Here is a 25,701-nt window from a genome sequence, read left to right as displayed (position 1 = left end):
AAACTGGAAGAACAGCTAGTGGTCCACCAAAACAGCGGTGGCGATAACAATTAGAGTGCAGGTAAGCGCTATGGTGCGATTTAAAAACAGGGGCTAAGAAAGCAATTTAAAAACCAAAATACGCAAAATGGGAATGATGATTAAAAATGCGCGAATGCCTTCACAGTAGTACTCGCTACAGCGCCTCGAGCCTGAGCGCAGCATAATGCAGATAAGCCTTGTCCAAGGCCGACCTGTCAAAAGATTTCGTCTTAAGTAGGGAGCTTGTGTGCCCAACTGAGCACCACAGCGCTAAACAAGATGGCCGCAAACGTCTCCAGCTACCCCCAAAATGGCCAACAAACGGGAAGAACAGCTACTGACCCGCCAAAACAGCGGTGGCGATAACAATTAGAGTGCAGGTAAGCGCTATGGTGCGATTTAAAAACAGGGGCTAAGAAAGCAATTTAAAAACCAAAATACGCAAAACGGGAATGATGATTAAAAATGCACGAACGCCTTCACAGTAGTACTCGCTACAGCGCTATGAGCCTGAGCGCAGCGTAATGCAGATAAGCCTTGTCCAAGGCCGACATGTCAAAAGATCTCGTCTTAAGTAGGGAGCTTGTGTGCCCAACTGAGCACTAGAGCGCTAAACAAGATGGCCGCAAACGTCCCCAGCTACCCCCAAAATGGCCAACAAACTGGAAGAACAGCTACTGACCCACCAAAACAGCGGTGGCGATAACAATTAGAGTGCAGGTAAGCGCTATGGTGCGATTTAAAAACAGGGGCTAAGAAAGCAATTTAAAAACCAAAATACGCAAAACGGGAATGATGATTAAAAATGCACGAATGCCTTCACAGTAGTACTCGCTACAGCGCATCGAGCCTGAGCGCAGCGTAATGCAGATAAGCCTTGTCCAAGGCCGACCTGTCAAAAGATCTTGTCTTAAGTAGGGAGCTTGTGTGCCCAACTGAGCACTAGAGCGCTAAACAAGATGGCCGCAAACGTCCCCAGCTACCCCCAAAATGGCCAACAAACGGGAAGAACAGCTACTGACACGCCAAAACAGCGGTGGCGATAACAATTAGAGTGCAGGTAAGCGCTATGGTGCGATTTAAAAACAGGGGCTAAGAAAGCAATTTAAAAACCAAAATACGCAAAACGGGAATGATGATTAAAAATGCGCGAACGCCTTCACAGTAGTACTCGCTACAGCACTATGAGCTTGAGCGCAGCGTAATGCAGATAAGCCTTGTCCAAGGCAGACCTGTCAAAAGATCTCATCTTAAGTAGGGAGCTCGTGTGCCCAACTGAGCACCAGAGCGCTAAATAAGATGGCCGCAAACGTCCCCAGCTACCACCCAAAATGGCCAACAAACGGGAAGAACAGCTACTGACCCACCAAAACAGCTGTGGCGATAACAATTAGAGTGCAGGTAAGCGCTATGGTGCGATTTAAAAACAGGGGCTAAGAAAGCAATTTAAAAACCAAAATACGCAAAACGGGAATGATGAATAAAAATGTGCGAACGCCTTCACAGTAGTACTCGCTACAGCGCTATGAGCCTGAGCGCAGCGTAATGCAGATAAGCCTTGTCCCAGACAATCCATATTGTCTAGTTTTGGGTTACAGACATTTAAACTCCTGTAGCAAAACATTTGCAGTACAAAATGCACACAGTGCAGCACTAATGAATAACATTGTGCGTAAAAAATATAAGACAACATTAGATATTTCTAACGGTTTCTTCTGTCAAAATATTGCACCAGAAAGCAGGTATTTGACCGCTTTCTCAATCATGGGGACACAGCATCATTGTTGTCGTCTACCCCAGGGATGCAAGAATAGTCCAGGGTTATTTTCAGCCAGAGTAATAGAGTTACTACAGACGTATGATGATGAAGCATTATCATATGTTGATGACATCTATCTAACAGACGATGACTTGGACAGGCACTTGAACAGGGTGAACACCATAATACTGGCTTCGCCTCTGAAGGGTATAAATTCAATTTCAAGAAATCAAGAATTGCCCCTCTCAACGTCCTTTCCAAGGATATTAATTTTCAAGTGAAGGCAAAAGCCTGGCGGCAAACTTTTTTGAGAAATGTGCACTGCTCCAACCTCCTCAATTCTAGGTTTCCTAAATTTCGGAAGAACTTACATTCTAAATTACGAAGAAAGGGTTAAACCTCCCTACGAATGAATCAAACCGGATTTCAAACAAATCAATTGGATTTTTTCGGGACTGTTAGCACCCTTTGAAGCAGTCCTAGGCATATTTCCAAACTGCCTCCCCTTGCTGGAAGAAAGGAGAACAGGTTCATATCGATCGACCTGGTAAAAAACCACAAAATGTGGCCGATCATAAGTAGTAGGCCGAGTGGACTCCAAAGATGTAGCAGACGCCCGAATCGGGCTATAATCCAAGAGGCTCAAACTGAGAGACTGATAACATTCGAAGACTCTACAGTACAGAATAAAGGACTATGCAACAAAGCCATGGAACTTGTGCCTCTTGTGACCCAAATAACAGTTCATCAAGAAACACCTGTCTACAATGATATAGCATCCGAGTATACTAATATGACAAGTGATCAAGTGGTTCCAGCGATTTCATCGAATCCTGAAGCAATCCCTACAATTGACAGAACTGCCTCTGGCTACTTCATTAACTTTGATATGTTTTCCAAGGATCCAAGTGAACCTGACACGCCGCCAGCTGAAAAAACTTTCAAATAACAAATAACAGATTTCCTGCAACAACTGGAAAAAATATATCTGGTTTCACCATGGGTTGAAGTATGGATTATCTTAGGTGTACTTTTTCTTCTACTTTGATTGACTCTGGTATTGACCTTGCGAATGCTGATCAATGGAAAATATAGTACAAAGGACACAGTAAGAAAGAACATCAACTTACTCTTCAAACCACACAAATCATCCCATCGTGAACAAAGAGACATGTCAGCAGTAAACATCACAGCCATTCCTATACCAGGTGGTATAGCTTGGGACAGAACTGAATATGACATTCTTGGTCCGGCAGAGCTGTTGAAGATTCCACAGCAATTCAAGGTTTCCTTAAGGGATTTTATTTCACCCAGCACATTTTCTGATGATTGGGACTTTGAGACTGTTAATAATATGGGGTCAGACTTAGAAATGTCTGCAAAATTTACAAATCATGAATACTTAGAAGGTTCTTCAGACTATGAACAAATGTACTGTTATAATCACTATGGTCATCATTTCTTACATAGATCTGCAAACCCTAGAAATGTTTTTACTTATAATCAATGGGAACATTGTCCAACGCCACCAAAAGGTAGCTCTAAAACATTGTATGACAAATTTCCATACTTTTCCAAACCAGAATCATTTTCCTTTAAAAATGTTAATAGGACAGGAATGAAAAGTATGTTGACAAATACAAAAGCAAATGTATTCCGCTGCCTTTTATGCTCAGTTGTCTACATTAGGTTTTGACTTTTGGAAAGACACCATTGAGACAAAAACTGTCTGGGGCACAAAAGACTGGCAGGTGCAGGACTTAGAAGCTTTATTTAGAGCCTGCATTATCCCAGAACAAATAATGTTTTTGAATGACACTGTTCAACAGACAACTTGTCTTGGATAAGCTACGATAAAAGATTTAAATAAACCGTCAGTACCTACACCAGAAAGAAGTAATACTTCAGAGGGGGTGGTTGACGTAAAAACGATTTCACTTAGCAACAGAACAGATCCTGATTGGAAAAAAAGTTTAATCTGGCCCACAGACACGAACAACTGTCAAGATAGATTCCTGAAAAAAACACAAGGGTTCGCATTCACTAGGCCAGATCCAAGATATGTCCAGAGACAACATCCAGGAATAGTAACATCATACAGTGTGGGTAAACTTTGCCTTGAGTGGCTACAAAAATCTACACTGCAGGAAGTAAAACAACACTTATCTTTACTTAAAGATGGCGTTGATTTAAGGGACTTCTTACGAGGACCTGCGAAACTGCGTCATAAACGTTTTATATACGCCGGTATTTATGCCATGTATAATGAAGCATGGAAAACAATGCAAGCAGAGACTGCAGAACGGATACGAGAAATTGATTGTATTAATTTAGAGAAATCTCTCTCTGTAGTTGACAATGGGTTAACGACTCTGTCATCCAGAATATATTCTTTGGACAGCATAGTATCATCTGCCATTGACATAATGGACCAGGACTTGGTCGTGTTACAGCATGGTCCGTCACAATTATGCTCAATAATGCTTTTGGGCTGGACATTGCAAAACCTTCGTTCTGGATATGTGCCATGGCGTCTAATCAACACCACGTCATTGTTTTCTGAGTTTAACCTTACAGATAAACAAATCACTTTGGCACAGAGAGGGGCAGACTATACGGTGCTGAGCATTGAAAAACTGAAAAGATTACCATTAACTGTTTCTGAGGTGCCAGCGACAGAATGGATAATACATGGTACAATCACTCAGCCTGTGACGATTTTCCATTTTCAGTATTGTTTAAAACATATACCAGCTGGTGTATATGAAAGGTTGGGTAAAGAATACATCAAGACATCTTGGAATTTACCTTATACACACAAATGTTGGAGTGGGGGAAAAGAAGTGTTTCTTAGTGGTACAAATTGTGAAAACACACTAAGCGGTTCACTCTTATGTCAGGGTATTAACTTACATGGGGGCTGCGATGGTTCCTCGAACAACTTATCCTGCCACCTGCAAAGTTATCCAGCTGCAGTAATAGATCCAATTGTTAGGCAGCTTTCTAATGGAAGTTACATTATGTTTAATGATCACAGCTGTTGTGGCATGTTGCCAGGAACCCCCTATCTTGTTACTATGTCAGCCAGGGTCACTTGCTGTATGCAAGTATTGTTTCCTAAGTCAGACGGTGAGTTGCCATTATGGCCTTCACTGAACATCTCTTCTATCTGAATTGATACTTTAAGCAGACTGAAAGCCATTCTTTTACAACAAACTGTGCCACTGACCTCGGCCAAAGAGACGTATGATCTGCAGGTTGCAAGGACTTCTGCAGAGATACATGCCCTTTTATCGACAAACTGCCCTATACATTTCTCAGAAATGTTAGGTCGTATCTTAAACATGTCTGATACCAGTGGTATTGTACATGTATTTAAGGTGATTTTTTCGGGACTGTTAGCACCCTTTGAAGCAGTCCTAGGCATATTTCCAAACTTCGTGCACTCTGTATTTGGCGGCCTGCCTCTTGTTTTGGGGCTCGTAGCAGGAATACTATTTTTATTCATTCTGCTCCGGTATGGCAAGCCAAGTCGACAGCCAGATCACCTTGGAAAACACCCTCCTGGCAATGGAGTGTCGTGAGCACATGATACAGATTCTGGGCTTGGCTCGTTTAAGAGATCTGGATACCACGTGGTTTCTATCATTCCGACCAATCTGGCAAGATTGCATCTTACCTGTTCTACTACGCCTGTTATGTGGAGAAGAATGCGTGCTAGACATCTGTCTGACACCCCCATCAGTCCTGCCAACGGAAGTTGATACTTTGCTTGAACCAGTAATGGCTCATGCACTGTGTTGTCCCCAGCGGCTACCAATCCTGATGACAGCATTTGTTCAGATCTCACAGACGCAAAATGCAGACGGTGAGATATGTGGAGCAACAGGCACACAGGTACCATCCACTTTGAACATTGCTAATGCGGCTCACAGCGATGCTTCTCATCTATGTGCAATTGCTCTGATTAACGAGGTTGTCCAACTTTCACCTACAGTGGTAGACGAATTCTTTACCAGCTTAGAGGATTTGATGTTTTCTCCATACAATGACACTGACTTTTGAAGTAAGCACACAGTGTTCTCTGAATTCGACCTTCACTTTTCACAAAACAAACTTCTAACTTATTTTTCTATGATTTGACTTTTTTCCAAAACTGATTTTTTTTTAGCACAAAGTAATCTGCTTAAAGTAGAACTATTCCTAGAGAAGAAGAATTCTTGCTTGCTTGAATATTGATTTGTCCAAGAACTCATGTACTTTACAAAGAACTACTATTCCCTTGGGGTTCTTTCCTGACGTTATTATGCCCGACTTTACGTCAAATTAGACAACTGAAAGGTATAAATATGCCTTCACTTGCTCTAGCAAGACACGGTGGTTCGGAGCAGTTCGACTATCTACTTGCCCGACGCAGCTCGCTACAGCAAGTGCCGAAGGAAGTCGACCCTCCAGCTGATGCAATGATCGAGAGCCTGCATTTCTCTCTGCGAGAATCCAGCTCCAGGGTTTCCAAGCTCCCCTTGCGGAGTGTTGGGAAATCAAGTCCCAAGACTGAGATACCAGACCTCCTTCATTCTAAACTAAAGGTATGGAGCTGATTAGAACCTAGAGAAACCTTGGATAGATTCTTGGCAAAGAAAAACTAAACCTATGCTACACCATATTTACTTCTTCCCGCGTACTAGGCTTAGGTTAGGTACATTAGGGTAGGCATATTTTAGAAGCACCAGTTGAGTACTTTTAGCCCTTGTTATTTATGTTTGTATTTATATATGGTTTAGAAACCATACAATGCTCTTACAGTATTATTTTATAATATTATTCTCGCTGTACGCATTATACTTTGCAATCTGCATTACGATTGTAGCAGTTCACTTTACTTGCATGAGAAAGAATACTGTTCAATAAAACCTTTTATTGAAAACGCCTGTCTCTCTATTTCTCGGCACCTCTGCAGAAACAAAGCATGCACAAGTGACTGAGTGAAATACTTATCTATTGTTTCCGCAACTCTAGAGATATATTTCTTATTCTTGGGAAACAAAGTTGTCATGTTTATGCGGTTGTCAGAAACTAATCCTTTCTTGTGAATTCGAGAAAGTTTCTAGTGACCTCTGAGCTAGCTGGCATTCACTATTAAGTTTAATATATTCGATAGAGACCTAGTCCACCTCAGTCCTACGTCTAATCTATAGGATATATTATTCCAATGCACAGAGCCTATTGGTAATATAGGAACTACACTAAACTAGAGGGCAGAATGTTCTAATTTGTAAAACAAAGGCCTTGAAGACCATGAGGGGGTTGAAATCCCCTTGGGCTATGTGAGGTTCTTGTTCACAGCAACAGCTGTGAACACACAATGGAATGTTGGAGATCCGGGCTTCCACTGGCCATTAGAAGCCTGGAGCACTCTGTTGTTTTCAATGGAACTCCCAACATTCCAATGTTCTAATACATAAAGGATCCTAGAATTACAGTACATATTTATCTCTTCTTGATATGCTCATATGTAATAAAGGAATGAATGGGAGATTGGTTACATGAAAGGATGTATGTCAGAGTGGGTGGAGAGTGGATGGATGGATGGATGATGGATGGCAGAGTGGGTGGATGGAAGGAATAGGGAAAGGTTAATTGACGGATGAAATAATGAATGGATGACAGAATGTAAAGGTGAAGTAGTTGATATCAGTGGGGGAATAGAAGGTTCAAAGGATGAATAGCTAGATTGTTGGATGGAAGAGATAGGGGGGCTTTTCTAGGGAGGTCTGAGCTCATTTGCTTTGTTTCCTTGTGCCATTGGAGGATTAGTTCAAAGTGGGAGTATTCTAATTTTCTGGATACTCCCTTGAATCCATCCATCCTTCTCAGAGTGGACAAATAGATAGGTGAATGGTAGAGTGAATTAGTTAATGATGGACAGTTGGATGGATGTCACAGTGGATAGATGTATGGCAAAGTGGCTGCTTCGCAGAGGAGATTGAGGGAACTTGTTTCATCAAGAGAATGTGCTGATATCCAATGGGTCAGTCACTAAAATTGGGTTTCCAAGTTATAATATTCAAAATTCTTTCGCCAAGGCCTTCCTGTTTTGGGTAAAATTGCACATTAGGGAGGGCACCTTGATGGTGGCTGTTATGCCAGATAAGTTCATCTAATAATTTGTTGAGGTTTCGAAGGAACTTTCAGAGAAGTACAAATTAGAGGTTGCCAAGGTTGTTTAAAAGTCGTGTGAACACACTGTCTTTCAGACTGCAATATGGCCTGCAACTAATAACGGCCATAAGTTTGTCATTTACGAGACCCTGTTCTGCATGAAATGTTAGGATTCACAAATATCAGAAGGAGGAATCCTTCTATCTCACAGGTTCCTCCCCTGGATCAATGTTTGGAGTCAAGGGGAAGAGATAAGACTTGCTCTAACTCACCCATAGGCCTGATAGCGCTCCAATGGTGATGAGAAGATGAGCAATGCTAGAGTAAACTTCTTGCAAATTTCTAAGGGAGAACAGCAGAACATCTGCATAAAGTGAGCCTGTGTGTCCATTCCAGTAAGAGAATTCCCCATTCCATCCTGTGGTGGCATGAGTGGGCCACTAGAATTTCTATCGCTAACATACATTGCAGGAATGAAAGGTTGCACCCATGTTCGGTACCCCTGCCAACTAGTAGTGTGGTGGAAACCAGTCCTCTAGACTGGACTTTCAAGAAAGCGTACAAATAGAGTAGATTGGCCTCTTTGATTGTGCGATTTCCAAAGCAAAATCGGCCAGGACACTAAATAGATAATCGCAGGCTAGGGAATCGAATGCCTTTTCTAAATGTAACATTAAGGTGTATGCTGGAGGCCAGCGTTCCTGTGCAGTTTCCATGATTCGGTAGAGCCATAGAATATTCAGAGGGGTATTTCTGCCTGGGATGAACCCATTTTGATCGACATGTATCATGTAAGGAAGAACCTGTTGAATACGATTGGCCAAGAGCTTGCTCAGAATTGAATAGCCTGTATATAATGTGGCTATGAGGTGATAGGATGCTGGATCTGTGGGTTTGTTTGTATGCTTTAGTAGGGAGACCAAAGAGGCCTCGAAAAAGATGGAAGAGAGGAGTTCGAATTTGAGTGCTGCTTCATACAGCTTGTCCAGTTTTGGTGCTAAGCAGCTAGCGAAAGTTTTATAAAACTCCATCGGGAGGCCATCTTTCCTGGGAGTCTTCCCCACCGCTAGTTTGGTCATCACTTCTTCTACATTTTGTTAAATAAACAACTATTTCTGAACTGTTATTGTCCACCCTGCAGTGGCGTCGTGAACCCCCTACTTTAGCAGCTTCATGGGGGTGGGGTTCGATATGGGCCTCTTCTGTCTGCAACTCGATAAAGCCCGCTATAAAAGAATAGAGCATCAATATAAAAGTAGGCAGGAACAAGGAAGAATGAAAGATGGGCAAACAGAAGAGGGAAGATGGAAGGAATAGTGAACAATAGGAAGAGTGAAATGATGTATGGATGAGTGGGTGAATAAGTGGGTGGATACATAAGCGGCAGGTGGATGAGTGAGAGAAAGGATGAATGAATATATAGATGAAAGGATGGCAGAGTAAATGGATAGATGGATGAGCGAGTGAATGGTTAGGTGGATGGACAGGGGAAAGGATTTCAGAGTAAAGGGATGGATGGATGAGTGGATAAAAAGACAAGTGAATGGATGGCAGAGTGGATGGAGAAATGAATGGATGGGTGTATGGCAGAGTCGATGAGGTTAGGATGGATAGCATAGTAAAAGAATAGATGGATGAGAGAGTGGATGGATGGATAGGTGTATGGACAGGGTATAGGATCGCAGAGTAAATGGATGAATGGATAGGTGGATGGACAGGTGAAAAATGGCAGAGTAAAGGGATGGATGGCTGAGTGGACAAATGGATAGGTGGATGGCAGAGTGAATGAGTTTATGATGGCTAGATGGATGAATGGATGGAGGTCACAGTGGATAGATGGATGGCGAAGTGGCTGCTTCGGCAACTCAGCGATGCTGCGAGAGTAAGGTAAGTGCTTTTGTTTATTTATTTATTTACGCCTCATTTTCTCGTCGTATGTCACACTCCACTACCCCCCTTGCCCCCCCACCCAACCAGCCCTGCCTCACCACCCCACAGCGTTACCTGAGAAAGTCGCCACTGGGCTATGGCCTAGGTCGCACAACTCTTGCTTGCAGAAGCCAATCTGTATTTGCTGGCCAGAGAGTTGTTTTATTAGATGTGACTGCTCATCTGATCTGTATTTGAATATTGCTCACCGGCTCCAGAGGAGAGCAAAGCACTAGCCATTTGGCAGAACTTCGACCCCATCTCTGACGATGTCCTCCTCTTGTGCATCCTCGAAACAAAGCCCTCCAACCATTCTCTTGACCTCATCCCTAGTGCCATTGCCATTGACTTCTATACCCATTATCTTCCCTATTGGACCACTCTGGTCAACCTCTCCCTCTGTCAAGGCTCCCTTCCTGTTCCCTTCAAAACTGGGCAGGTCACCCCTCTGCTTAAAAACCCACTGCTGATGCGAATGACCTCAACAACTTCCGCCCCATCACTAACCTACCCTTTCTTGCGAAGATCACAGAAAGATGTGTTTTGCGAAACAACTCTCTTGTCATATCAAGGACAATGATCTTCTTGACAATTTTCAGTCTGGCTTCATCCAAAACTGCAGCACTGAAACAGCCCTGCTGCAAGTGATTGATGACGTACTGCGGATACACGATTCGGGGGGGAGGGGGGTCTTGTCTTCTAATTCTCCTTGACCTTTCTGCAGCCTTTGACACTGTCACTCACAACACCCTCCTCAACACTCTTCAACAGAGAATGGGCTTGGAGGGCACTGTGCTCAAATGGTTTGCTTCCTTCCTCTCTGATAGATCCCAAATGATCAAAATAGTGGACAGTCTTTCCTCTCCTTTGGCCGTGGGTCAAGGTGTTCCTCAAGGCTCTATACTTGCACCCACATTGTTCAATCTCTATTTGGAACCACTAGGAAATCTCCTAAGTAAATCAGGGGTCCACTATCATCTCTACGCAGACGACACTCAAATCTACCTCAAGGTTGCCTCCACTCGCGATCTCTCCGTCATAAGCTCTACTCTGGACTCCATTCAAAACTGGATGTCAACACATCAACTGATTCTGAATCCATCCAAAACTGAATTCCCCTCCTCTCCTCCTCACTTTCTCCTCCCCTGGGTAAATCATGGATGGACCAGATGAATCTACTGAACAATAAACCCATCATTGTCGACAGCGCAAAATCCCTTGGTGTCATACTCGACACACAACTCAATCTACTCTCCCACATTAATTCAACTGTAAAGTCTGCTCGATACCAACTGTGCCTTCTTTGGGGGATTTGTCTCTTCTTCCCGGAGCATGACCTTAAAACCCTGGTCCAATCGCTGGTCCTCTCCAGACTGGACTACTGCAATTCTCTTCTTACTGGCCTCCCCAAATCCCACCTGTCCCCCCTTAAGTCTGCTCTCCATGCAGCAGCTCGTTTCATTTATGGTGCCAAAAGAAGCGACCACATCACACCCATGTTATCCACTCTCCGATGGCTTCCCATCGAGGCAAGATCTATCTACAAGACTGCCTGCATCACCCACAAAGCCTTGCACTTCTCCTCTCCTCGCTACCTGGCGAATAAACTGAAACTCTCTAGAGGCTCTAGACCTTCACGAAATGCAGAAAATCTACTGCTTGAACCTCCCACTTTCAAGAAGGAAATATTGATGGCCCAATCCTTTTCAGGCAACGCAGTGAGAAACTGGAACTCACTTCCGACTCAGCTCCGGACCACCACCTCCTCCCAGGCCTTCAAAACTGACCTCAAAGTTCTCCTTCTTCAAAGACACCTCCAAAGTTAATTCATGCCCTCTCTATTATCTGAAGGAAGACCTTTTAGTATAGAAAAGTTCTATTCTCCATGACTATGGAAGTGCCATCCCAGTGTGTTCTTGTGGTTTGAGAGTCTGACATTTTTTGCAGTATTACCCTTTTACCTGTGTTTGGTATTTTTTTGTAACCTGCACACGTCACTTTTCTCTGTAACACACTGTTTGCTACCTCTTAGATTTTGTTTGCTTTTGATACTTGCACAAGTGCTAGCATTGCCTATGTAAAGTTTGTTCTTGTGTTTGAGTGTCCTTCATTTATTGCAGTATTAGACCTCTACTTGTACTTTGTACGCTTTTGTAACCTGCACACATGTCACTTTTTCCTCCTGTAATGCACCGTTTGCTACCTCTTGTATTTTGTTTGCTCACGATTGTCACTTTTGCCTCATGTAATGTAACGTTTGCTTTTGTAATTTGTTTACTTGTAATGTTCTCATGTATCAGTTCTGTTCCTATTGTGAAGCGCTCTGACACCTTCGGGTAAAGTCCACGCTATATAAAAACGCATAAATAAATACATAAATAAATAAATAAATTAAACAGCCACCTGCAAACTGTCACTGTTAAACATCCACCTCTTAACTGGCATAGATAAAAACAATTTAAAAAATGTAAATAAGAAGAAAAAATCATGATGGGAACTGTACTCGGTAAATTAAAAAAGACTGTGAACGTCGTTCCTCTTAGATCCCGCCCAGTTCAACCACTGGCTTTATATGACGGGGTCACTAGTTGTTCTGACAACATATCAGCGTTTCTTGTCAAGGACCTTCGTGACAGGCAATGTATTGCCCAAAAACGCTTCCTAGTTAGTTATCTAAAAGTCAAATATACGTACATTTTGAGTCCGAAACACTAACAGGTTCATTTTTCACGTAAGAAACAGAATTTGCTTGAAGAGGATCCTATAAAAACGATACGCAACTACAAAACCCAAATTTAGGGAGCTGCAATCCGGAGTTTCTCACTAACGGTGGACCAGAATGTTGTATCCTTATTTGGGTCAGGGGCAGGGGTCAGTGGGGCAGCACGGTAAAGGGCGTGCGGCGTAGCCGGCGGGGCAGCGTTTGCGCCTGCGCGGCCCACGCAGTACGCAAGGCACGCCGCAGCTCTGCGAGCTGCCTTATCCTCTTCTTATTTATATGTGTCTGGGTTGCTAGCGCGTCACGCCGCCAACGCTTCAGACCCGGGAGGTGAGTGGGGTGTTAGAGCGAGCTGCAGGAGCTGTTCAGGGGGTTATGTTCCGGAGCCCACAGGGGCGAGCAGGGTTTCTTATTCCCCAGCGCCCCGGATTGCCAGGGAGCAGCGGGCGTGCAGGGTCCCGTGTTTTGGAATGGACAATGCGGCGCTGCAGGCGAATGCGAGAGCTTGAGAAATGACCGCCGAGCGCTGCATAGTGTATTGTGCGTAATGGCCTACAGCTGCTTGTTGCGTTGCCTTCACCCTGTATTTAGTGCTAGTCACAGCTTTGGCAGTCAGTAGGAAGGTTGCTGTGCTAGTAGACTGACAGTAGTGGGGGAGGAGTCGGCTGTGGCTGCAATGAGTGGGTTTGCTGTGGTTACTATTCTAAGAGTGCGTGTGTGCAAAATCTGGGTGTTTTACTGTGTGCGGTGCTTTCTGTAGTACTATGCGCACCCCAGAACCCCTTTTGTGCCCCCCACCCCACCACCACCCCACCCCACCACCCCACCATAGCTGCAGTATTACTAGAGTGTATGTGTGCACTTACTCTGGTTATGGGAGCCGCGTGTATTCGTTAGCTGGCTGCGGTGCTAGCAGCGGGGGTGTGCGCCCCGCCTGCCGTGGAGGTACCACGGATGCATTACTGCTACTTTATAACCGTGGGTGCTGTGCTGGCCCCGGCTGTAGTGTAACTGAAGATACTGGACTAGCAGCATGTGCTCTGGCTGTAGTACTAGTAATTTGTGTTTGCGCGCGCTCTACTTTGACAGCAGTGCTCGTAATGTGTGGGTATCGCTACAGTGTACACACCTTGGCTGTAAAGTAGACCTTGTGTATACTGCTGGGGGTGGGTGTGTGATCATCCCTAGTAGGTGCCCGACGCCTATGTGTCATGTCTGTATTACTAACTGCGCACAAGCACTGCTGCAGTGTGCTAGTAATTTCATTTCCAGTCCTGCCTCGTTTGGAGCTGCGGTTCCATTCTTCAGTGACAGGCTGATGATATTAGTTGATTCCTGTAGGCGGGTGGGCTTGTCTGGCGTGTCCAGTTCACACAGCCTCCCTCATCTGACCAATGGATGCCTGAAACGCAGAAACCTTCCTCGGTTTCTTGCACACGTTATCTTTAGAGGCGGGAGTTCACATGTAAGCATCCCAGCCCTGGAGCCCTCCACATCCCACCTCCAATTTGGCAGTTCCCATCGACTCGGCCAATAGTAAACGTGCATGTTCACGATCCTCGCTTTGTATGTTATCATCTGGGCAAATAAAACCCCTATGTTTGCTACAATCATGCCTTCGTGGGTGATCTGTATCTGCAGCATCTGTTCTCTCTGTGTAAATGCCCGCCGTTAAGTAATGTGTATGCATGCACAATATTGAATATGTAACTTATAAAACCGATTTTCCTCCATTTGTGTTAAACAAGTTGCACACATAGCAAATCGTTATCCTTGTTTGTGCCTAAGATGTGACGATACATCTTATGTACAACGTTTTGTAAACACCGCATCCCTTCTGAGGAAGCAGTTTGAAATCAAACTACACTTCTGCCCGACAAGTATGACGGGCAGCTGTAGGTTGCCGGATCTCAAGTTTTGTGATCGCTGTGTGTTTATTGTCATTTATTTACATTTCACCAATTAAAATTCCAACTGCATATCTGGAATGCATTTTTGCGTCATGCTGCTGTAGCGCCGCTATTCTCAACAGTTTAAAAACGTTACCTTTTTTATTCCTTTCTGGTCTTGGCGTTTAACCCCTTTTTTCGTTCCCTACACACTTAAGAAAGATTTATTGCTAACAGTTAGTGTTCCTAATCTTATAGTTGCATTGCTGGTTCAATAAATATAGTCTCGGCATACTGGCAATCTCTGTTCCATAGTAACTACTCGTCCAGCTGGTAAAGCAGCCAGCAGCATTAAAATCATAATCTGTAGTTAGACGTTCATTGTTCTCCTCAAGGGGTATGACCCACTTTAATAATGCATAGCTAGAGATACTTTCTCGAGTGCTTGTGTTAACTAGATTATGTATTTAACAATTGCCAATCATGCATGCCCTTCTACCCCGTGTGCTGCACTGCCTGACCTTACCCTCCCACCGCTGGTATATTTTAGCTTGTGGTTATGGGGTCTAGGTTACTACGTTCCCTTGGGTCAAAGCGTCAATTTGTTACTCTTGCTAATGTATCCTGTTGTATCTGTTTTTAGCTTTTTAGTTACTGTAGCTAAGCATTCGAGTTCTTTTGTACTGTATGTGTAACCAGTGTAAACTCTGTGCAGAGTAACTTCACGTTATATTAATAGAGATGCACATGTATTCTGTCTCAAAGCATGTTTTTACTATCCTTTAACCACTGGGAAGTATGTCCCCCCCCCCCCCCCCCCCACACTATTCGTTTTCTCAGTCCTTGCAAGCGCAGGACACCTGTATGGTACAGGCATGCCCACTTTACAAAATCTACCCCGCTTTTCTCACCGGTTCAGTCAGACGTTCCTGTAGTTGAACGTTACCTAGTAATAGTGTAGTTGAACATTACCTAGTAATAGCCATAGAGATGCAGACACATGTGTGAGCTGCAAGCTTATTCACACAGACCTATTTATAGTCAAATGGAAGTACGTAGTTAGAACGTCTAAATAGAACCTATGAGGCCCGATTCATCACGATTTCGTAGTGACTCACTCATGTGACCCTCATGGCGTACTCGTGAATTCCAGAGCACTGCAAGAGTAAGTTGCATTTTTTCACAGCGAAGTCTTTGTGTCTTGTGTCAGCTGTAAATTAGCTTTCTTATCTTTGGGGTTTGATACGTGGGGTTTAATAGCCATTCAGCAGCAATGTACTTGGCATCTGAAGAAGATTAGAATGTTTCTTTATTACTGGCAGAGCGCAGATGTGGAAAATGCCCCAATTTGATGCATGTTATCCTTGCTACTTTAAAGTACACAGGCATGCTCTTGCTCCTCTTTCGAATCTCGTCCTAATTGCTGTAAGGTTTCTTGAAGCCACTGGGCAGAAGGTCTTGTGGCACATATTAAGCAGATTGTTACCTTGTTTACACCAGGTCATGAAAATCCTGCATTGTTTGGGCTCTGCATGGATCCCTGGCTAGAGTAGAAACTAGGTGCCAGAAAATGCACATTCTGATTTTATCATATGTCAAATTTTCACTCTCTCAATTTTCTATTGAACATCTTCTGAAACCTTTACAGGTGTGGTGGTAGGTCATTCACACTTCAAGGTCTTCTGTCCTTACATGCTGATGGGTACTTCTCTTTCGCTCCCTGTCTTTGCTTTTACCATTCTTCCCACTTGTCTCTCCAAGCGCTCATATTGCCTTAGGTGATTTATCTGAAGCAAGAAAAAAAACTAAATCTGGAAGTGATTGGGAAATGCTTCAAATTGAGTTTTTGTGAATACATTTGCATGCAAAAAATTGAACCTGCGCAAAGATTAATATTTAACAAACCTACAGCTGTAATTGAAAATACAGGACTTTTCATCCTATTTCTCGTGAGTATCCCACCAGATGCTTCAAATAACTTCCTTTCCCTGTCCACTAAAAAGCACCCTAGTGCGTGGCATATATTTCTTTGCTTGGAAGGTAATCTACCATCTCTCTGTGCTGATCAGGGCACATGCCTTCTAGAAGCTGTTCAACGAGAAGGTTTGTTATCTGTGAGGTGCACTGGCACAGACTGAATAGTGTCTGTTATTTATGCATGCCGAACTGAAGTCCAGGAGGGCTTGATTCAGGCAACAATTTTCAGGATTCCTCCTGAAAGTCAACGAGAGTCGCAGGGGTTCTTTGTATGTATATATACCATATGTGGATGTTGGGAAGATGCGCATTTTATCAGTTTGGGTGAAAGGAGAAGAGACTGGGACATGGATATGCATGCATTGTGGCTTTGCTTTTATTTGATAATGCATGGACAGATATAGGGGTCAGACAGGCTTGTTTGATCAGCCGTCCTTCCTAGGAAAAAAAGCTCTGTTCAGGAGGGCTTGCCACCTGTTGGAGGGATAGGCCAAAGGATTTCCCTGAGCTGTCACATTTTGAACCGAATCGTAGGAGAGAAATGATCTGCGTTACACACTACTTTTTGTCTTAATCCTCCAAAACGTGGGTGGTTACTGGAGGATAAACAAGGTCTGGCGTAGACATTAGGCGAGCCTTAGTTAAGTGGCTTTGTACGAGTACCGACGCCTTTATATTCTTGGGGTGCCCTTTACCTGGGAAATTAACTCTTCCCATACAGACTACACTGCCAGCACCCAATCTACTAACCAGCCACATAACCAATTGCCAGGATGATTAAACTTCAAGAATGACACCAAAAGATTCCTACCACATTTTAAAGTCCTGTACTACCATCTATGTACAACAAACTAGAGCCTCATATCTGACCACCAAGCAAAGTTCAGGAGCTTGTGTGTAGTAACTGGCGCGCTGGTTACTGGCGTCAATACCCCCTGAAGGCTGCTGGGAGTTGTAGTTCGACCGGCGGAGCCAAGCCCGGCCGGTCGATTCCAGGAAGGATGTGGCGGAGCCAAGCCCGGCCGCTGGTCAAGAGGGTGAGGTGCCTCAAAGCGTCTCGCAAGAAAGGTCAGAAGTGGAACGGGGAACTCTGCCCCTGCCGGTGCTTTATGCGCCTCCTGGCGTGCTGGTTTATGGTGTCAATACCCTCTGAAGGCTGCTGGGAGTTGTAGTTCGACTGGCAGAGCCAAGCCCGGCCAGTCGATTCCAGGAAAGATGTGGCGGAGCCAAGCCCGGCCGCTGGTCAAGAGGGTGAGGTGCCTCAAAGCGTCTCGCAAGAAAGGTCAGAAGTGTAACAAGTTATCCAAATCATATGACCTGATTTGGAAATCCTGCAGACAACTGCCTAAAATCCGCTTTTCAAACTAGAGTGGAATGCTAGAGTTCCACTAATGCTCCTCCTAATTTTCAGTGTTGAGCTATGCTAGTGAATTTATGAGCCGAGGATGCTGTCCTAATTGGAGTTTGTGTAGGAAAGTGTGTTATTATTATTTGGGTGGACACGTGTTCACCTTGAAGGGTAAGGCCACGCCTGCTAGATGTTGCAATAAACCTGTACTGTCCCTGGTAAAGTAACACAAAGCAGTTAGGCTTAAATCAAAGGCAAGTACTTAAGCAGTGTGTACACTGTAGAAAGTCGCCCAAAAAAATAAAAATCCACAAACAATTTTGACATAAAGCGAATCATTTGACAAAAATAAGACCAAACCCAAAAAATCAAATAAGGGGAATAGGTCACATTAATTTTAGAGGTTTAAGTGAAAATAATGCCAATGATAGTCTATAGTAGCGGTAGACTGGAACCTAGACATGAATTGAAGCTGACTGCGAGGGAGCACTGCTCGAGATAAAGGAGGAAGATGGCCCATGCCAGTTAATTAATTTTTAAACTGTGTCATTAAGTGATTAAAGAAACGCCTTTCTGGGAACTTGTTCCTACTGCTTATGTTCCTTAGGCCATATTTAGGCAGTTGCATCAACTGTCTCATTTCCCCAGGAAAGTTTAATTAAAAGTATTGAACAGTTAAGCCGAGTGGTGTGTTTTGAATATATTTATTGAATCGCTCTTCTGTGGCTCTTTCCCATGAAATTCAGGAGCTTTGATACTTGAGATCGAGAAGGGGTGTAAATGTAGCAAGGTTGTGGGTGGGGTAGCAGCGATTGCCTGTTAAGTTTGGATGGGTTTGGTATAAATCGGGGAGGGGGGGCAGATACAGAAAGGGTTTGTGTAACCCCAGAAATTATACTCAGAGGCGTGGGATTGGAGTTAATGAAGGGGCTAGGCCCTTCTATCTCCTTCTCTCCTTAGTTGGAGTGTCAGTGAAAGTAAGGAAGAGCTAGGAGTCTTCTAGTACTTTTCTCCCCACCCCTCCCTCCACCCCCAAATTTTCCTAAGCAATCTACTTCTGGGAATAAATAAGTGGCCAGTCGATTTCAAAGAGACAAGCCCTGCAGCTAACTGACACGCCGACACTCTTATCCTGGGGGTTTTCTGCTGCGTCTAACGGAGTTCTGTCTTTAGTTGTTCCTCATGTGATATTTACTGGTTTGTGGGCTGGTGTGGTGATTTTAGGATTCACATAGCAAGCATTACTTTGAGCTGTCCTGTTACCTATTGATTTTCTGAGCATAGCAAATAGCATCAGCTGCAGTTATCGGATCATATTCAAAGTGCTCGTGCCAGAAGACACTCTTTTTGCAAGAGAAGGGAGCGTTGGCTTACGTAACTTGAAGACCATTCTCCACATCATGCACTGACTTTTCTTGATCATAATACCTCCACTGCTGGTATTGGGGAGTTCCTCTGGTGGTTGAGCGTTGCCAGAGCCTGATTTCGATAAGGTTTTACATCCTGATCCGTAAAGTACATGGAGATGTGGGAGCAAAGTCTACCAAGACACTTGTCAGTATTTGAAAGGCCTGTTATTCAAGAAATGTCATTGGATGATTGACAGGGTTATTTAATTGAATACAACGGCACCTAGTTTTATGTAGGTGGGTCTGAGAAGGCTAGAGTGTAGGTCTTAGAAGGCAGGATGTGGGGTATGGATAAGAGCAGTGGGCAGACAGGATGTCCATTTGTGCAGCTCTGTTTTGGGGTATTTCAAAAAGAGATAGGAGCAGGGGATGTGAACATATTTTTCCACGTGGTTACGTGTAGGAGATGAGTGCTCTGATGGGGAAGTCGGGTGAAGCCCCCTTCAGCCATTGGCTTTATGGCACTATAAGTAACCGTCAGGCCCGGACTGGCTGTTGCGGGCACCGGGCAATCCCCCGGTGGGCCGCATGGTTGGGGGCTGGTTTTGGGCCCGTGGGGGCCGTTTTTGTTACAGGGCCGTTATGCTGCAAAAACGGCCTCGTAACAAAAACGGCTGAAAACCGGCCCTGACAGAGCGCGGTCGTGACCCCCCCCCCCCCCCCTCCCCCCTTGGGAGGGGGCCGGCCGAGCACTTTCTGGTTCCCAGTCCGGCCCTGGTAACCGTTTTTCCTGATAAGATGTGCACATTTCCATTAAAAGGTGTACCTCACTGTCAGGGGAGGGAAATCATTCTATTTTACCAGTACTTTTTTTTTTTTTTTTTCCTTTCTTTGACCGTATTTTTTATTTGTCTTCTGGTAATGGTATCTCAAAGCCAATGGTATATTTCTTTGAGCCAATAAGAATCGTGTTCCTGTGGTGTGCATTAAGCAGATGGTTTTGTACCTGATTATGTATAGCTGTCAGTTAAGAAGATAACGTGCTGTTTTTTAGGTCTCGGACCTGCGATACAAGGCGAAGACCTATTGCTGCCGGCTCTGCTTACATGGAGCCAAAAGGGAGACAAGAGATAGGCACGCAAAGCCTGCCAGAATCAGATCAGGTCGCCCACGCGTTCACCATCTCCTGTCTCCCTTGAAAGCCTTCAACACACACAGCCACACCTCCCCCTGCTTACACACACACACACACGCATACACACATACACACGCATACACACACGCACACACGAGAACCCCCCGCCGCCACCCCCAGTACACCTAAGCCCCACTCACCGCATCGGCGCCATTTCGGACTTCTACAGCCTCTGCGGGGCTCTCCCTCGGGCATGGGAGCCCCGCCTCACCACTGCTCCTCTGGCCAGCCACTCCGCGGGCTTCCTGCAGAAAACGGAAGTCCCGCCCCACGACAGGTTTCGGCAGTGCACGCGCATGTATTGTTTGTATTTCATTTCGCCCCTTTGGAGGTGGCATGCCACTACTCATGTCAGGGCGGCAGCTTTGGTAAGCACAAAGTCCGTTTACGCAGGGGGTGTCGATTCCTTTTAACCCGAACCTGGCGGCGGCTTGTAGGTGTCCGTATTGTCTCCTCCGTCCCTGGTAGGCACCGGGCTTAGCAGACAGTGAACTGCATCACCTAATCATGCAGAGCAGCCTTGTTTGTGTTTGTGGATGCCTTCTGAAATTGGCTTGTCTGGGGTTTGTTACTTCAGCGTGGGGGTGTGGGGGAGTTCGCAGAGACGAGATCTTTCCCAATCGTATCCAGCTCGCGGCATCTTCTGTCTGCTTTGAGGTACGCCTTTTCATTTGTTGTGTGTATATATATATATATATATGTGTGTGTATATATATATATATATAATTTTTTTTTTTTTTTACGAGCCCTACTAGGCATGTTTTGCTTCGGTTGGTCCTATTTGTGTTATCGAGCATGGGGAGTGGGCGAGTGGGAACACCATTTAAGTTCAAGCTACAGATCTGAAAGTTAGAGTACCGATACATAACGGGCAATGTTGTCTGCTAGAAAAAGTGACTTGCAGCAGGATAAAGGACAGGTACCGCATATAGAAATCTAGGCAACCCTTATGTGTATAAAAGGAAAAGGAAAAGGTAACATTTACTGGACAAACACTGTAGTTTACCACTAGGATTGTACCCAGGTAAGACTCTGAAAATCTCGGAAGGCATAAGCAGCTGGAGCACAAGCATGGTACTAGCCAGACAAGCGGCCAAAACTAGAGACCGACTGGAGAAGGGCAAGCACAAGGAACACAAGAGATGTAGCAAACGTGCACAGGGCAAAGCATCACGGTAAAACTGGAGAAAAAGACAGGACAAGCACAAGTGTGCTAGGAATGGTAACGTGCAAGGCGAGACAAGCCAAGCAGACTAGAAACTGTAGCAAGAGACTGGAATGGCAAGATAAACTAGAGACAGCAAATGGGGACTAACAAACAAGCCTAGATGAAAGGAGAGGCAACAACAAGAAAACTAGAGAGCATAATAGGAGCAAAGGGCAGAAACAAAAGTTTTAAGCAAAGGGGCAACTGGATCAGAATCGGGGATACAAGACGGGTAAAAAATTAAAAGGGTAGGAAGAACAGAAAGAAATTGGAAGCTGAGTAGAAAGGGAGCAGCTGAGCTGCACATGACTGCAGACTAAAAGCAGATTATAGAGTAACACATGGAAAATACAATGAACATAATCTTCACAAGTTATTTACAAAAGATATTGCCATTATAAATTACAATAACTTTTATTTAAGTATTAATTATTAAAAAAATTAAAAGCTATTTTTATTTGTAATATCAATACGTCTAAGTCACATAAATACAACACATTGTATTACAAATGCTATAGGTGTCACATTTGCGAAAGTTAAAACTATTGGCATTGTAAATGACAAAGCTATTAATTTCGCTATTTTCAAATCCAACACATACATAAAAAATTAGTTATTTTACAATACCAATAGCTCAAACTTTCCTAATGCGAGGCCTATTGCATTGCAAACGCTTGTTGTTGTATGTCTTAAAACAAAAAACAAACAAAAAAAAATAAGGATTTGGCTGCTGGTTTTAACAGGTGATAGCATTTTTTTTTGCTTGCAACTGAAAAATAAAGGTTAAAAAGTTACAATTACACCTGCTTGACCAAACCTGTTTCCTTTGCCAATTTTTGTTCCGGTGTTGCACCTCTGGCTGCAGGATTCGATTATTTTGTACTGTTTTGATCTAGGGAAGGTGAAAGCAGATATTTTCTACTCCTCTTGAAATTCTGTGATTTGGCTTTGCAATGGTTTTAGCAGAGTGGCGCAGAAAGACCAGACCTGAATCGGAGACCAGGTCTCTGACTATCCTTACACTTTATGAAGTGCCTACATTGTTATGGGCTGCATAAATACAGGGTGACATCTTCTTAAGTAACCACAAGCATTACTCGTGCACCTTTGTACTTTCAGGATGATTGGAAGGCCCCTGTCATAATTAACTATACAGCTTTTCACCTGGAAATCCGGTGGGCAGTCTTTCCCATTGGGGGTGCAAGTAAAGGCCTGTTTCCATGACCATAGTTGGGCACCCACCAATTGTTAGGTGTGTCATGGCCCGATCATTCATAGAGGAGCGCCACTTTGGTTACACACGTTATTCTGTGCAACATCCCAAAAAATGTAGTGCACCTGTCATGTGACTTGTGACACAAGTCTTCTGAACAGGGAATCAGTCTGGTTGGTAAAAATTAGAAGGATGACACAGGGCTACTGTGCCACAGATTTTTCAAATTCAAAATCGGTTATTGGAGTTGATAAATCCTATATAGCTGTGTCTTTCCATTCGTGTTGGGAATGGTGTATCCCCGAGTAAATTGGGCTACGGTCTGTGCTTGGGTATACTTATTGGTCCTTGGCAATGAAGAAGCAGGAGTCTACAATGGAACGTTTTTATACCCTCCTCCCCTCAAATAGGGCTTTGGGCGAATTGCAATGTTAAATATAGTGAAGCTGAGCGCTGAAGTCCATTTTCTTTGCGAAGAGGAGTGTCTATTTGAAACACTGAGTTCAAATGGAACTTATTAACACGATGGATGATGCTTGAGAGATGAATTCATCAAGCATTTGTCAAGGTGCTAAAAGACTTCAAAACAAACACCCTGTGAGTTTGTGCAATTAAATCTTCTTTGGTCATCTTCTTGGATGGCTTGTATCCTTCAACTTGGTCCCCATCTCTACTTGGTTCCTTCTGCTTCCTTCACTCCATAGTCGTGAATGTGTTTTCTTGCTCTCTCCCTCTGTGCTGCTTTCCCACCTGCCCATGTCCCATATCTTTTTTTTCCAGCCCCTTTTTTTTAACGCTGCTGCTGTTTGTTTTCCGTACACTGGATGGCTCCTTTAATGTAAGGACAAACACTTAGAGAACTAACATTTGAACCTACTAAAGGACTATTTAGAAATGGCAATGTTCATGGGAGCCTTTGGTTCATGGTCCTTCATGCATTCCCAGTAACTAATGTATTCAAAATAAGTTTGTAATGTGCATATTTTAAAATACCTGATGCACACAGATAATGCCTAAACAGGGATGTGGAATTCCTACAGCCCGACGCCCAGGATTTTTTTGGGGTCAGGGGCAACAAGTTTTCATGTGTATTTTGTCCTTGGGACAAGTAGGCCCAACATCCCACACCACAAACCCTTTGGCTGTCCGTTTACAGTACCACAATATGGATCAGAGCAGGGCAGTGTCTGCAGTTAAGGTAATATTGTATCCATGTGTCAAACATGTATTTATGGTTCATTAATGCAGAGCCTTTATTATTAGGGTTACTTCGGATAGTGGTTGGAGTATAAAAATGTGTGCATACGTTTTCAAAGTTTAGCAATATGAAGATATGTATAATGCTCCCAGAATGCTCTCTGATTACATGCAAAATTTTGAAGTAGCTTGAAAGCATGATTGATTCTTTGCTCTCAAAATAAAATGTCCCCCCCCCAAAATGCAAGTTGGAATTTTTTTTTAGCTAAATTACTGTAAAAATGTAGGTATCCTTTCGTAGGATCTCATTTAGCAAAATGTGATGTATGCTTGTGTTTTGCAAAAATATTTAAAATGGAAAATCAGTGTAACCACTTTCCATAAGATTATGGGAAACAAAAATAAACAAATCTTGGCACAGGCAGTATGTCTGAAATTGGTTGTAAATGCGTGACATGTTTTGGCTTGGTTTTTGTAAACCTTATCGGTGTGGGAGCCCCTGGGCCCTCACCGTTATAACAAACATTGGCAAAAGCAAACATTGTTTTAGGTCTCAAAACACATACATATTGCCACAGTAGTTCCTGGCTCTGAACAAAACCATTGTGTGCTGATATACTCGTTATGAAAGAGCAGAATGCTGTCACAGTGAAGCCAGTTGATAGACAGACACCACATTCTAATAAACACAAGGTCCTGGTTAATGCCAGACCAAATTAGTAAGTCTCAAAAGTGCACAAATGGTATATGTCCTTGCATTAAATGCAGGGATACAGATTTCGTAAATTCACAAGTATTTACAGAAGTAGGCCAAGAAATAGTACTCCTAGAAAATATTTATGAACTGCATTGAAGTATGAACACACTTGCATGTGTAGATTTGCTCATGTGAATATCTGAGCATTTGCAAGTTTACTTTCTCTCCAACCACTTTTTCCAACACTGAAAAGTTTTACATCTGCCATTGGTAGGAGTAATTTGCCAACCTTTCTCTGTAATGGTAAACGATCAGAAGAGTTGGTGGAAACGCCCCTTTACCATGCAAGTTATTAGGTTTGCAAAGACTCAAAAGGACATTCAAACCATGGAACTATTATTTACTGGTACCTCCAGCCCCAGTATGTAGATCTGGGGAAGGATGGCAATATAAGGGAAATGCTAATATTCAATCCCTACAATGGTATCAGCCCTGGCATAATCATAGAGGTTAAATCCGAGCTCTTGTATAATGAGATTGCTGCCACAATTTGTCACCATGTTACTTAACACAAAAGGGATAAGTGCAAGTGAATTTTGTACAGGACAAGTAGATTTATGAAGCAACGTGCCCCATGGACAAGTAGATGTTTTATTAAATTCCACACCCCTGAGCCTAAATTATAGCGATTATTCAAGTGAAACATCTGTCAGTAAACACTTGTTGGCGTTCTTATGAAGAAACTACTAAGTAACTCCAATAGCACCTGCCGTGGAATTGAGAATAAAACTTGTGTATTTATAATTAACTTATAAAGAATATATTTAATATTTTTTTTAAACATTTGATCCATAGCAGTATTCAACTACAGTCACACAGCACCATGCAGTATTCTCTCAGTAAAGAACATTGTCGCTGATGTCTTCACTGTGTCCTTTCCTGCTTAGCCAGGCATAGTTTAAAACATTTTGTGCAAGTATCCCCCCACCCTCACAATACAGTTTCAACTTACTTCTAATTAACTTATTGAAGTGCTCCC

At 43.5% G+C, this 25,701-nt stretch overlaps 1 protein-coding gene across 2 annotated transcripts in view; it reads left to right on the top strand.

Moving 5' to 3' along the window:
• The first annotated feature begins 12,761 nt into the window (after window positions 1-12,761).
• The window catches only part of ACSL1 (acyl-CoA synthetase long chain family member 1), a 408,120-nt gene continuing 395,180 nt past the window's right edge, over window positions 12,762-25,701 (top strand). The window contains exon 1 of one of the 2 annotated variants that reach the window (XM_086962488.1): window positions 12,762-12,920. The gene's annotated coding sequence lies outside the window, so the exon portion shown is untranslated. The remainder of the gene's footprint in view (window positions 12,921-25,701) is intronic. The other variant, XM_086962494.1, reaches the window with a different exon arrangement.

Source organism: Lissotriton vulgaris, chromosome 3_1, assembly GCF_964263255.1.
Source record: "Lissotriton vulgaris chromosome 3_1, aLisVul1.2, whole genome shotgun sequence".
NCBI lineage: Eukaryota > Metazoa > Chordata > Amphibia > Caudata > Salamandridae > Lissotriton > Lissotriton vulgaris.
This window is presented reverse-complemented; position numbering and strand designations above follow the sequence as displayed.